General features: G+C 55.6%; 1 pseudogene; it reads left to right on the forward strand.

Annotated features, from left to right (window-relative positions):
- The window catches only part of LOC118380428 (kinesin-associated protein 3-like), a 69,454-nt pseudogene that overhangs the window by 22,602 nt on the left and 34,449 nt on the right, over positions 1–12,403 (forward strand).

A 12,403-nucleotide genomic window follows, 5' to 3' on the forward strand; every position in this document is an offset into this window, starting at 1 on the left:
GGGTATTGAGATGTCATTATGGGGTATTGTGGTGTCATTATGGAGTATTGTGGTGTCATTATGGGGTATTGAGATGTCATTATGGGGTATTGTGGTGTCATTATGGAGTATTGAGATGTCATTATGGGGTATTGTGATGTCATTATGGGGTATTGTGTTGTCCTTATGGGGTATTGTGATGTCATTATGGGGTATTGTGGTGTCATTATGGAGTATTGAGATGTCATTATGGGGTATTGTGATGTCATTATGGGGTATTGTGTGTAGATTGATGAGGAGGGGAAACAATTAAATCCATTTTAGTATAAGGTAACGTAACATTTTTGGGAAAAAGTCATGGGGTCTGAATACTTGCACTTTATGTCTTGTTGTATGGAAGTCTATGCATCACATTAAATGTGAGTCATTGAGCAGACTCTCTTATCAAGACTGTTATCGCTGCCAAAGGTGCTTCAACAAAGTGCTGAGTAAAGGGTCTGAATACTTATGGAAATGTAGTATTTCAATTTTGTATTTTTAATACATTTTCAAAAATGTCTAAAAACCTGTTTTTGATTTGTCACTATGGGGTATTGTGTGTAGATTGCTGGGGGCGGGGGGCGGGGACTACTTAATCCATTTTAGAATATGGCTGTCACGTAGCAAAATGTGTAAAAAGTCAAGGGGTCTGAATACTTTCTGAATGCACCGCGAACACAGAGGAATTTGAAGCTCTCGATCTGCTCCACTACAGCCCCATCGATCTGAACGGGTGGCATGCTCGGCCCTCTGTTTCCTGTGGTCCACGATCAGCTCCTTTTGTCTTGCTCACGTTAAGAGAGATGTTCTCCTGGCTGCCAGATCTCTGACCTCCTCTCTATAGGCCGTCTCATCATCGTCAGGGGTCAGGCCTACCACCAGATCTCTGACCTCCTCTCTATAGGCCGTCTCATCGTCAGGGGTCAGGCCTACCACCAGGTCTCTGACCTCCTCTCTGTAGGCCGTCTCATCATCGTCAGGGGTCAGGCCTACCACCAGGTCTCTGACCTCCTCCCTGTAGGCCGTCTCATCATTGTCAGGGGTCAGGCCTACCACCAGGTCTCTGACCTCCTCCCTGTAGGCCGTATCATCATCGTCAGGGGTCAGGCCTACCACCAGGTCTCTGACCTCTCTATAGGCCGTCTCATCATCGTCAGGGGTCAGGCCTACCACCAGGTCTCTGACCTCTCTATAGGCCGTCTCATCATCGTCAGGGGTCAGGCCTACCACCAGGTCTCCGACCTCCTCTCTATAGGCCGTCTCATCATCGTCAGGGGTCAGGCCTACCACCAGGTCTCTGACCTCCTCTCTATAGGCCGTCTCATCATCGTCAGGGGTCAGGCCTACCACCAGGTCTCTGACCTCCTCTCTATAGGCCGTCTCATCATCATCAGGGGTCAGGCCTACCACCAGATCTCTGACCTCCCTATAGGCCGTCTCATCGTCAGGGGTCAGGCCTACCACCAGATCTCTGACCTCCCTATAGGCCGTCTCATCGTCAGGGGTCATGCCTACCACCAGGTCTCTGACCTCCTCCCTGTAGGCCGTCTCATCATCAGGGGTCAGGCCTACCACCAGGTCTCTGACCTCCTCCCTATAGGCAGTCTCATCATCGTCAGGGGTCAGGCCTACCACCAGGTCTCTGACCTCCTCTCTATAGGCAGTCTCATCATCGTCAGGGGTCAGGCCTACCACCAGGTCTCTGACCTCCTCCCTGTAGGCCGTCTCATCGTCAGGGGTCAGGCCTACCACCAGGTCTCTGACCTCCCTGTAGGCCGTCTCATCATCAGGGGTCAGGCCTACCACCAGGTCTCTGACCTCCTCCCTATAGGCAGTCTCATCATCGTCAGGGGTCAGGCCCACCACCAGGTCTCTGACCACCTCTCTATAGGCAGTCTCATCATCGTCAGGGGTCAGGCCCACCACCAGGTCTCTGACCTCCTCCCTGTAGGCCGTCTCATCGTCAGGGGTCAGGCCTACCACCAGGTCTCTGACCTCCCTGTAGGCCGTCTCATCATCAGGGGTCAGGCCTACCACCAGGTCTCTGACCACCTCTCTATAGGCAGTCTCATCATCGTCAGGGGTCAGGCCTACCACCAGGTCTCTGACCTCCTCCCTGTAGGCCGTCTCATCGTCAGGGGTCAGGCCCACCACCAGGTCTCTGACCTCCCTGTAGGCCGTCTCATCGTCAGGGGTCAGGCCTACCACCAGGTCTCTGACCTCCTCCCTGTAGGCCGTCTCATCATCAGGGGTCAGGCCTACCACCAGGTCTCTGACCACCTCTCTATAGGCAGTCTCATCATCGTCAGGGGTCAGGCCTACCACCAGGTCTCTGACCTCCTCCCTGTAGGCCGTCTCATCGTCAGGGGTCAGGCCCACCACCAGGTCTCTGACCTCCCTGTAGGCCGTCTCATCGTCAGGGGTCAGGCCTACCACCAGGTCTCTGACCTCCTCCCTGTAGGCCGTCTCATCATCAGGGGTCAGGCCTACCACCAGGTCTCTGACCTCCTCCCTGTAGGCCGTCTCATCGTCAGGGGTCAGGCCTACCACCAGGTCTCTGACCTCCTCCCTATAGGCAGTCTCATCATCGTCAGGGGTCAGGCCTACCACCAGGTCTCTGACCTCCTCTCTATAGGCAGTCTCATCATCGTCAGGGGTCAGGCCTACCACCAGGTCTCTGACCTCCTCCCTGTAGGCCGTCTCATCGTCAGGGGGTCAGGCCCACCACCAGGTCTCTGACCTCCCTGTAGGCCGTCTCATCATCAGGGGTCAGGCCTACCACCAGGTCTCTGACCTCCTCCCTATAGGCAGTCTCATCATCGTCAGGGGTCAGGCCTACCACCAGGTCTCTGACCTCCTCTCTATAGGCAGTCTCATCATCGTCAGGGGTCAGGCCTACCACCAGGTCTCTGACCTCCTCTCTATAGGCAGTCTCATCATCATCAGGGGTCAGGCCGACCACCAGGTCTCTGACCTCCTCCCTGTAGGCCGTCTCATCATCGTCAGGGGTCATGCCTACCACCAGGTCTCTGACCTCCTCCCTGTAGGCCGTCTCATCATCAGGGGTCAGGCCCACCACCAGGTCTCTGACCTCCTCCCTGTAGGCCGTCTCATCATCAGGGGTCAGGCCCACCACCAGGTCTCTGACCTCCTCCCTGTAGGCCGTCTCATCGTCAGGGGTCAGGCCTACCACCAGGTCTCTGACCTCCTCCCTGTAGGCCGTCTCATCGTCAGGGGTCAGGCCTACCACCAGGTCTCTGACCTCCCTGTAGGCCGTCTCATCGTCAGGGGTCAGGCCTACCACCAGGTCTCTGACCTCCTCCCTGTAGGCCGTCTCATCGTCAGGGGTCAGGCCTACCACCAGGTCTCTGACCTCCCTGTAGGCCGTCTCATCGCCAGGGGTCAGGCCCACCACCAGGTCTCTGACCTCCCTGTAGGCCGTCTCATCGTCAGGGGTCAGGCCCACCACCAGGTCTCTGACCTCCTCTCTATAGGCAGTCTCATCATCGTCAGGGGTCAGGCCTACCACCAGGTCTCTGACCTCCTCCCTGTAGGCCGTCTCATCATCAGGGGTCAGGCCTACCACCAGGTCTCTGACCTCCTCCCTGTAGGCCGTCTCATCATCAGGGGTCAGGCCCACCACCAGGTCTCTGACCTCCTCTCTATAGGCCGTCTCATCATCGTCAGGGGTCAGGCCTACCACCAGATCTCTGACCTCCTCTCTGTAGGCCGTCTCATCATCGTCAGGGGTCAGGCCTACCACCAGGTCTCTGACCTCCCTGTAGGCCGTCTCATCGTCAGGGGTCAGGCCCACCACCAGGTCTCTGACCTCCTCCCTGTAGGCCGTCTCATCATCAGGGGTCAGGCCTACCACCAGGTCTCTGACCTCCTCCCTATAGGCAGTCTCATCATCGTCAGGGGTCAGGCCTACCACCAGGTCTCTGACCTCCTCTCTATAGGCAGTCTCATCATCGTCAGGGGTCAGGCCTACCACCAGGTCTCTGACCTCCTCCCTGTAGGCCGTCTCATCATCAGGGGTCAGGCCCACCACCAGGTCTCTGACCTCCCTGTAGGCCGTCTCATCATCAGGGGTCAGGCCTACCACCAGGTCTCTGACCACCTCTCTATAGGCAGTCTCATCATCGTCAGGGGTCAGGCCTACCACCAGGTCTCTGACCTCCCTGTAGGCCGTCTCATCGTCAGGGGTCAGGCCCACCACCAGGTCTCTGACCTCCCTGTAGGCCGTCTCATCGTCAGGGGTCAGGCCTACCACCAGGTCTCTGACCTCCTCCCTGTAGGCCGTCTCATCATCAGGGGTCAGGCCTACCACCAGGTCTCTGACCTCCTCCCTATAGGCAGTCTCATCATCGTCAGGGGTCAGGCCTACCACCAGGTCTCTGACCTCCTCTCTATAGGCAGTCTCATCATCGTCAGGGGTCAGGCCTACCACCAGGTCTCTGACCTCCTCCCTGTAGGCCGTCTCATCGTCAGGGGTCAGGCCCACCACCAGGTCTCTGACCTCCCTGTAGGCCGTCTCATCGCCAGGGGTCAGGCCCACCACCAGGTCTCTGACCTCCCTGTAGGCCGTCTCATCGTCAGGGGTCAGGCCTACCACCAGGTCTCTGACCTCCTCCCTGTAGGCCGTCTCATCGTCAGGGGTCAGGCCTACCACCAGGTCTCTGACCTCCTCCCTGTAGGCCGTCTCATTGTCAGGGGTCAGGCCTACCACCAGGTCTCTGACCTCCTCCCTGTAGGCCGTCTCATCGTCGTCAGGGGTCATGCCTACCACCAGGTCTCTGACCTCCTCCCTGTAGGCCGTCTCATCATCAGGGGTCAGGCCCACCACCAGGTCTCTGACCTCCCTGTAGGCCGTCTCATCGCCAGGAGTCAGGCCCACCACCAGGTCTCTGACCTCCTCACTGTAGGCCGTCTCATCGTCAGGGGTCAGGCCCACCACCAGGTCTCTGACCTCCTCCCTGTAGGCCGTCTCATCATCAGGGGTCAGGCCTACCACCAGGTCTCTGACCTCCCTGTAGGCCGTCTCATCATCAGGGGTCAGGCCTACCACCAGGTCTCTGACCTCCTCCCTATAGGCAGTCTCATCATCGTCAGGGGTCAGGCCTACCACCAGGTCTCTGACCTCCTCTCTATAGGCAGTCTCATCATCGTCAGGGGTCAGGCCTACCACCAGGTCTCTGACCTCCTCCCTGTAGGCCGTCTCATCGTCAGGGGTCAGGCCCACCACCAGGTCTCTGACCTCCCTGTAGGCCGTCTCATCGTCAGGGGTCAGGCCTACCACCAGGTCTCTGACCTCCTCCCTGTAGGCCGTCTCATCATCAGGGGTCAGGCCTACCACCAGGTCTCTGACCTCCTCCCTGTAGGCAGTCTCATCATCGTCAGGGGTCAGGCCTACCACCAGGTCTCTGACCTCCTCCCTGTAGGCCGTCTCATCGTCAGGGGTCAGGCCCACCACCAGGTCTCTGACCTCCCTGTAGGCCGTCTCATCGCCAGGGGTCAGGCCCACCACCAGGTCTCTGACCTCCCTGTAGGCCGTCTCATCGTCAGGGGTCAGGCCTACCACCAGGTCTCTGACCTCCTCCCTGTAGGCCGTCTCATCGTCAGGGGTCATGCCTACCACCAGGTCTCTGACCTCCTCCCTGTAGGCCGTCTCATCGTCAGGGGTCAGGCCTACCACCAGGTCTCTGACCTCCTCCCTGTAGGCCGTCTCATCGTCAGGGGTCAGGCCTACCATCAGGTCTCTGACCTCCTCCCTGTAGGCCGTCTCATCGTCAGGGGTCAGGCCTACCACCAGGTCTCTGACCTCCTCCCTGTAGGCCGTCTCATCGTCAGGGGTCAGGCCTACCACCAGGTCTCTGACCTCCTCCCTGTAGGCCGTCTCATCGTCAGGGGTCAGGCCCACCACCAGGTCTCTGACCTCCTCCCTGTAGGCCGTCTCATCATCATCAGGGGTCAGGCCTACCACCAGGTCTCTGAACTCCTCCCTGTAGGCCGTCTCATCATCAGGGGTCAGGCCTACCACCAGGTCTCTGACCTCCTCTCTATAGGCCGTCTCATCATCAGGGGTCAGGCCTACCACCAGGTCTCTGACCTCCTCCCTGTAGGCCGTCTCATCATCGTCAGGGGTCAGGCCTACCACCAGGTCTCTGACCTCCTCCCTGTAGGCCGTCTCATCATCAGGGGTCAGGCCTACCACCAGGTCTCTGACTTCCTCCCTGTAGGCCGTCTCATCATCGTCTACCACCGGCGTCAGCAAACTTAATGATGGCATTGAAGTCGTGCTGCATGGGTGAACAGGAAGTACAGGAAGGGACTAAGCATGCACCCCTCAGTGTTTAATACAGGGTACTGTGTTTAATAGTCACATGTACAGGGTACAGGGTACTGTATTTAGTCACATGTACAGGGTACAGGGTACTGTGTTTAATAGTCACATGGGTACAGTCCATAGGGGGAGCAGGTAGCTGTCTAGTGGTGACTGTTCAGCAGCCTGATGGTCTGAGGGTAGAAACTATTGGCCAGTCTTACAGTTTTTGCCATGATGCTCCCATACTGCCCCTGTCTGGGTGATTGAAGCGGGGAGAACAGGGCGTGGCTGGGGTCCATGATGCTCCCATACTGCCCCCGTCTGGGTGATTGAAGCAGGGAGAACAGGGTGTGGCTGGGGTCCATGATGCTCCCATACTGCCCCTGTCTGGGTGATTGAAGCAGGGAGAACAGGGTGTGGCTGGGGTCCATGATGCTCCCATACTGCCCCTGTCTGGGTGATTGAAGCAGGGAGAACAGGGCGTGGCTGGGGTCCATGATGCTCCCATACTGCCCCTGTCTGGGTGATTTGAAGCAGGGAGAACAGGGCGTGGCTGGGGTCCATGATGCTCCCATACTGCCCCCGTCTGGGTGATTTGAAGCAGGGAGAACAGGGCGTGGCTGGGGTCCATGATGCTCCCATACTGCCCCCGTCTGGGTGATTGAAGCGGGGAGAACAGGGTGTGGCTGGGGTCCATGATGCTCCCATACTGCCCCTGTCTGGGTGATTGAAGCGGGGAGAACAGGGCGTGGCTGGGGTCCATGATGCTCCCATACTGCCCCCGTCTGGGTGATTGAAGCGGGGAGAACAGGGTGTGGCTGGGGTCCATGATGCTCCCATACTGCCCCTGTCTGGGTGATTGAAGCAGGGAGAACAGGGCGTGGCTGGGGTCCATGATGCTCCCACTCTGCCCCCTTCTGGGTGATTGAAGCCGGGGAGAAAAGGACGTGGTTCGGGTGGCTGGAGTCCATGATGATGTTCTTGGCCTTCCTGAGAAACCTGGTGTTGTAGGTGTCCTGTAGGGCAGGCAGTGAGCACCAAACGGTGTGTTCAGCTGCACGTATCACACTCTGTAGTGGACTTGCCGTACCAGGCTGTGATGCAGCCTGACAGAATGCTCTCGATGGTGCTCCTGTAGAACACTGTGATGCAGCCTGACAGAATGCTCTCGATGGTGCTCCTGTAGAACACTGTGATGCAGCCTGACAGAATGCTCTCGATGGTGCTCCTGTAGAACACTGTGATGCAGCCTGACAGAATGCTCTCGATGGTGCTCCTGTAGAACACTGTGAGGGCCCTCGGGGACGGGACAGATTTCTTCAGCATCCTGAAGTTGAAGTTGTGCCTTCTTCACCACAGTGTTCATGTGCTTAGACCATTTGAACTTTTCCGGGATGCCAGGGAATCTTCACGGCGGCCCCGTTGATGAGAATGGGGACGTGTCCAGCCTGGTTCCTCATGAAGTTCACAATCGGCTCCTTTGTTTTGCTAACGAGAGAGAGGTTGTTTACCTGGCACGACGCCATCAGAGTGCCTGTAAGCTGTTTCGTCATTGTTGGTAACCAGGCCTGTCGTGTCATCAGTGAACTTGACGATGGAGTTGGAACTGTGAGGCCACACAGTCATGGGTATACAGGGAGTACAGGAGGGGACTGAGGACGCACCCTTGTGGGGTCCCCGTGTTGAGAATCAGTGTCGAGGATGTAATGTTGTCTACCTTCACCTGTGGTCGGCCCATCAGGAAGTCCAGGACCCAGTTGCAGAGGGAGGAGTTCAGACCCAGGGCCGTGAGATTTGTAATGAGCTGATAGGACACTATGGTATTTAAGGCCGAGCTGTAGTCAATGAACAGCATCCTCACATATGCTTTCCTTTTGTCCAGGTGAGTGAGGACAGTGTGCAGTGCCATGGCGATTGCGTTGTCGTGGATCTGTCAGGGCGGTAGGAGAATTGAAGAGGGTGCAGTGTGTCGAGGAGTTGATATGGGCTTTGACTTGATGAGACCACCTGGATCAGAACCAACATGACAGGGCTTCTTATTGAACTGATGAGACCCGGATCAGAACCAACATGACAGGGCTTCTTATTGAACTGATGAGACCCGGATCAGAACCAACATGACAGGGCTTCTTAGTGAACTGATGAGACCCGGATCAGAACCAATATGACAGGGCTTCTTATTGAACTGATGAGACCCGGATCAGAACCAATATGACAGGGCTTCTTAGTGAACTGATGAGACCCGAATCAGAACCAACATGACAGGGCTTCTTATTGAACTGATGAGACCCGGATCAGAACCAATATGACAGGGCTTCTTATTGAACTGATGAGACCCGGATCAGAACCAGAGTCCGTATCTTTCCAGACGATTCGGAAACGCTACCCTTTCCGGGCGAAATACAGACCTCTCACAACATTGCTCGTCCTCATACATAATAAACACTTCATACTGTGCATGTGGCTGTAAAAAAAAAAAAAAAAAAAAAAAAAATGATCTGAACGATGTTAAAAGTTTATCTGTGGTGGAGTTTTAGATATCAGGTTTGGTTTCCCTTCTCGACGAAGCCACTCTCTCTGTGTGTGTCTAACATGGATGTTTCTCCCTGCAGCCCAACAGGAGGACGATGAGTTTGTGTGTCAGATCGTCTATGTGTTCTACCAGATGGTGTTTCACCAGGCTACCAGGGAGGTCATCATTAAAGAGACACGTATCCTTCCTACCCACGATGCACTGCTTCTTACGTTTAAAACATGTTGATGCATAGTTAACGTTGTTGTATTTTGAAAGAGTAAAGAAATATAACTTCAGTTTGAACTATTAAAGGCCATTATTCTTTGAATGTTCTTCCTCATCATCATCATCATCCTCCTCCTCCTCCTATGAAAAACCACTTCATTACTGTACGTTGGCTGTTTGAGCCTTGAACCAGCGACCTCAGACTTCCCAGAGCTGTAACCCTTAACCCTCATCTCAGAGGCACCGGCGTACCTTATCGACCTGATGCACGACAAGAATGCTGAGATACGCAAGGTCTGTGACAACACTCTGGACATAATCGCTGTAAGTAACATACTAACACTGAATTAAACCCTATAACAGGTAGAAACACACGCCACTACTGGTACTGAGGGTATCCTCATGTAACCCCTGTCTCTCTGAGGGATATCCTCCTGTGTAACCCCAGTCTCTCTGAGGGGTATCCTCCTGTAACCCCAGTCTCTCTGAGGGGTATCCTCCTGTAACCCCAGTCTCTCTGAGGGGTATCCTCCTGTAACCCCAGTCTCTCTGAGGGGTATCCTCCTGTAACCCCAGTCTCTCTGAGGGGTATCCTCCTGTGTTACCCCAGTCTCTCTGAGGGGTATCCTCCTGTAACCCCAGTCTCTCTGAGGGGTATCCTCCTGTAACCCCAGTCTCTCTGAGGGGCATCCTCCTGTAACCCCAGTCTCTCTGAGGGGTATACTCCTGTAACCCCAGTCTCTCTGAGGGGTATCCTCCTGTGTAACCCCAGTCTCTCTGAGGGGTATCATCCTGTAACCCCAGTCTCTCTGAGGGGTATCCTCCTGTAACCCCAGTCTCTCTGAGGGGTATCCTCCTGTAACCCCAGTCTCTCTGAGGGGTATCCTCCTGTAACCCCAGTCTCTCTGAGGGGTATCCTCCTGTGTGTAACCCCAGTCTCTCTGAGGGGTATCCTCCTGTGTGTAACCCCAGTCTCTCTGAGGGGTATCCTCCTGTAACCCCAGTCTCTCTGAGGGGTATCCTCCTGTAACCCCAGTCTCTCTGAGGGGTATCCTCCTGTGTGTAACCCCAGTCTCTCTTAGGGGTATCCTCCTGTAACCCCAGTCTCTCTGAGGGGTATCCTCCTGTAACCCCAGTCTCTCTGAGGGGTATCCTCCTGTGTAACCCCAGTATCTCTGCGGGGTATCCTCCTGTAACCCCAGTCTCTCTGAGGGATATCCTCCTATGTAACCCCAGTCTCTCTGAGGGGTATCATCCTGTAACCCCAGTCTCTCTGAGGGGTATCCTCCTGTAACCCCAGTCTCTCTGAGGGGTATCCTCCTGTGTGTAACCCCAGTCTCTCTGAGGGGTATCCTCTTGTAACTCCAGTCTCTCTGAGGGGTATCCTCCTGTAACCCCAGTCTCTCTGAGGGATATCCTCCTGTGTAACCCCGGTCTCTCTGAGGGGTATCCTCCTGTAACCCCAGTCTCTCTGAGGGGTATCCTCCTGTAACCCCAGTCTCTCTGAGGGGTATCCTCCTGTAACCCCAGTCTCTCTGAGGGGTATCCTCCTGTGTAACCCCAGTATCTCTGAGGGGTATCCTCCTGTAACCCCAGTCTCTCTGAGGGATATCCTCCTGTGTGTAACCCCAGTCTCTCTCTAAGGGGTATCCTCCTGTAACCCCAGTCTCTCTGAGGGGTATCCTCCTGTAACCCCAGTCTCTCTGAGGGATATCCTCCTGTGTAACCCCAGTCTCTCTGAGGGGTATCCTCCTGTAACCCCAGTCTCTCTGAGGGGTATCCTCCTGTAACCCCAGTCTCTCTGAGGGGTATCCTCCTGTAACCCCAGTCTCTCTGAGGGGTATCCTCCTGTAACCCCAGTCTCTCTGAGGGATATCCTCCTGTAACCCCAGTCTCTCTGAGGGGTATCCTCCTGTAACCCCAGTCTCTCTGAGGGGTATCCTCCTGTAACCCCAGTCTCTCTGAGGGGCATCCTCCTGTAACCCCAGTCTCTCTGAGGGGTATCCTCCTGTGTAACCCCAGTCTCTCTGAGGGGTATCCTCCTGTAACCCCAGTCTCTCTGAGGGGTATCCTCCTGTGTTACCCCAGTCTCTCTGAGGGGTATCCTCCTGTAACCCCAGTCTCTCTGAGGGGTATCCTCCTGTAACCCCAGTCTCTCTGAGGGGCATCCTCCTGTAACCCCAGTCTCTCTGAGGGGTATACTCCTGTAACCCCAGTCTCTCTGAGGGGTATCCTCCTGTGTAACCCCAGTCTCTCTGAGGGGTATCATCCTGTAACCCCAGTCTCTCTGAGGGGTATCCTCCTGTAACCCCAGTCTCTCTGAGGGGTATCCTCCTGTAACCCCAGTCTCTCTGAGGGGTATCCTCCTGTAACCCCAGTCTCTCTGAGGGGTATCCTCCTGTGTGTAACCCCAGTCTCTCTGAGGGGTATCCTCCTGTAACCCCAGTCTCTCTGAGGGGTATCCTCCTGTAACCCCAGTCTCTCTGAGGGGTATCCTCCTGTAACCCCAGTCTCTCTGAGGGGTATCCTCCTGTGTGTAACCCCAGTCTCTCTTAGGGGTATCCTCCTGTAACCCCAGTCTCTCTGAGGGGTATCCTCCTGTAACCCCAGTCTCTCTGAGGGGTATCCTCCTGTGTAACCCCAGTATCTCTGCGGGGTATCCTCCTGTAACCCCAGTCTCTCTGAGGGATATCCTCCTGTGTAACCCCAGTCTCTCTGAGGGGTATCCTCCTGTAACCCCAGTCTCTCTGAGGGGTATCCTCCTGTAACCCCAGTCTCTCTGAGGGGTATCCTCCTGTGTGTAACCCCAGTCTCTCTGAGGGGTATCCTCTTGTAACTCCAGTCTCTCTGAGGGGTATCCTCCTGTAACCCAAGTCTCTCTGAGGGATATCCTCCTGTGTAACCCCAGTCTCTCTGAGGGGTATCCTCCTGTAACCCCAGTCTCTCTGAGGGGTATCCTCCTGTAACCCCAGTCTCTCTGAGGGGTATCCTCCTGTAACCCCAGTCTCTCTGAGGGGTATCCTCCTGTGTAACCCCAGTATCTCTGAGGGGTATCCTCCTGTAACCCCAGTCTCTCTGAGGGATATCCTCCTGTGTGTAACCCCAGTCTCTCTCTAAGGGGTATCCTCCTGTAACCCCAGTCTCTCTGAGGGGTATCCTCCTGTAACCCCAGTCTCTCTGAGGGATATCCTCCTGTGTAACCCCAGTCTCTCTGAGGGGTATCCTCCTGTAACCCCAGTCTCTCTGAGGGGTATCCTCCTGTAACCCCAGTCTCTCTGAGGGGTATCCTCCTGTAACCCCAGTCTCTCTGAGGGGTATCC

This window comes from Oncorhynchus keta, unplaced genomic scaffold (genome assembly GCF_023373465.1).
Source record: "Oncorhynchus keta strain PuntledgeMale-10-30-2019 unplaced genomic scaffold, Oket_V2 Un_contig_6276_pilon_pilon, whole genome shotgun sequence".
Taxonomy (NCBI): domain Eukaryota; kingdom Metazoa; phylum Chordata; class Actinopteri; order Salmoniformes; family Salmonidae; genus Oncorhynchus; species Oncorhynchus keta.